Source organism: Acipenser ruthenus, unplaced genomic scaffold (genome assembly GCF_902713425.1).
Source record: "Acipenser ruthenus unplaced genomic scaffold, fAciRut3.2 maternal haplotype, whole genome shotgun sequence".
NCBI lineage: Eukaryota > Metazoa > Chordata > Actinopteri > Acipenseriformes > Acipenseridae > Acipenser > Acipenser ruthenus.
The window spans coordinates 220,001-222,500 of NW_026707374.1; positions in this window are offsets into that span (position 1 = coordinate 220,001).

Sequence of the window (2,500 nt, forward strand, 5' to 3'; positions counted from 1 at the left end):
CACACTGCTGCTGAAAACAGAGCCTCCAAACCCCACGAGGGCAACAGGCTTCAAGTGCACTGAAAGTCAGCGACACAAATGGCACACTGTTGCCCAAAACAGAGCCTCCAAACCCCGTGAAGGCAAGAGACTTAAAGTGCATTAAAAATAAAAAAATGTAAGGGACCCACACTGCCTACTCAAGCCCAAAACAGAGCCTCCAGCCCGGCCTGATCTGGCGCCAGGCGCGGGAGGGCAGCATACTTCCATCAGCATGGAAGTCCAGGACTGTAAGGGGACCCACCGCCTCCCCAAGCCGAAAACAGAGCCTCCAGCCCGACCTGATCTGGCGCCAGGCACGGGAGGGCAACAGACAGACTTCCAGGGAAGTGGAAGCTGCCAGGGGTGAATGGGAACTCTGCCCGGGGTGCAGAGCCTCCCACATGGCTTGACTTATTATTTTTACTTAAATATTTTTTTGATCAAAAGACCATGCCCTTAGTAATATGCACTTACCCCCCCAGTGTATCTGTTATCTAATAGCATTATGAGAGCAAGTCACTACTTCATGCCGACCTCCTGGAACTGCCGCTCGGCCACCCAGACCCACTTTGTCCACTAAGGTTTTTTGTGGCTATGGTAATGTATTATTATTATGTGTTTATTTAGCAGACACCTTTATCCAAGTCGACTTACAGAGACTAGGGTGTGTGAACTTTGCATCAGCTGCAGAGTCACTTACAATTACATCTCACCCAAAAGACGGAGCACAAGGAGGTTAAGTGACTTGCTCAGGGTCACACAGTGAGTCAGTGGCTAAGGTGGGATTTGAACCGGGGACCTCCTGGTTACAAGCCCTTTTCTTTAACCACTGGACCACACAGCCTCCAATGTAGCACTATTCTGACTCTAGTCAATTCTATTCTAACTATGGTCATTTAGCTCAATGGTGACTCTGGTCATGTAGCTCAATGGTGACTCTGGTCATGTAGCTCAATGGTGACTCTGGTCATGTAGCTCAATGGTGACTCTGGTCATGTAGCTCAATTTTGACTATGGTCAGTGCGGCAGTGTGGAGTAGTGGTTAGGTCTCGGGACTCTTGACTAGAAGGTCGTGGGTTCAATCCCAGGTGGGGGACATTGCTGCTGTACCCTTGAGCAAGGTACTTTACCTAGATTGCTCCAGTAACAATCCAACTGTATAAATGGGTAATTGTATGTAGAAAAATAATATAATTGTATGTAAAAATAATGTGATATCTTGTAACAATTGTAAGTCGTCCTGGATAAGGGTGTCTGCTAAGAAATACAGTGGCTCTCAAAAGTATTCACCCCCCTTGGACTTTTCCACATTTCATTGTGTTACAACATGGAATCAAAATGGATTTAATTGGGAGTTTTTGCCACTGATCAACACAAGAAAAGTCCATAATGTCAAAGTGAAAAATAAAATCTACAACTTGTTCTAAATTAATTACAAATATAAAACAGAAAATAATTGATTGCATAAGTATTCACCCCCTTTGCTATGACACACCTAAATAAGCTCTGGTGCAACCAATTGTCTTTAGAAGTCACATAATTAGTTGAATGGAGTCCACCTGTGTGCAATTAAGGTGTTTCACATGATTTCAGGTTAAATACACCTGTCTCTGGGAGGTCCCACAGTTGGTTAGTACATTTCCTAACAAAAACTACATCATGAAGGTGAAGGAACATTCAAAGCAAATCCGGAATAAGGTTCTTCAAAAGCACCAATCAGGGGTAGGATATAAGAACATTTCCAAGGCATTGAATATCCTCTCAGAGCACAGTAAAGTCCATTATTAAGAAATGGAGAGAATATGGCACAACTGTGAATCTGTCTAGAACAGGCCGTCCTCAAAAACGGAGTATCCGGGCGTATAGGGCACTAGTCAGGGAGGCCACCAAGAGGCCTATGGCAACTCTAAAGGAGTTACAGTGTTCCACGGCTGAGCTGGGAGACACTGTGCATATGGCAACAATAGCCCGGGTGCTTCACAAAACTGGCCTTTATGGGAGAGTGGCAAAAAGAAAGCCATTGTTGAAAAGAACTCGCATCAAATCTCGGCTAGAGTTTCCCAGAAGGCATGTGGGAGACTCTGAGACCAAGTGGAAGAAGATTCTATGGCCTGATGAGACCAGAATAGAGCTTTTTGGCCACAACGCTAAGTGCTATGTTTGGCGCAAGCCTAACACCGTACATCATCCTGAGAACACCATCCCTACCGTGAAGCATGGTGGTGGCAGCATCATGCTATGGGGATGCTTCTCTGCGTCAGGGCCTGGAAAGCTCGTGAAGATAGAGGGCAAAATGGATGCGGCAAAGTACAGAGAAATCCTGAAGGAAAACCTGCTGAAGTCTGCAAGAGACCTGGGACTTGGAGAAGATTCATCTTCCAGCAGGACAATGACCCCAAACATACAGCCAAAGGCACACTGGAGTGGCTTAAAAACAAAAAGGTCAATGTCCTGGAGTGGCCCAGTCAAAGCCCGGACC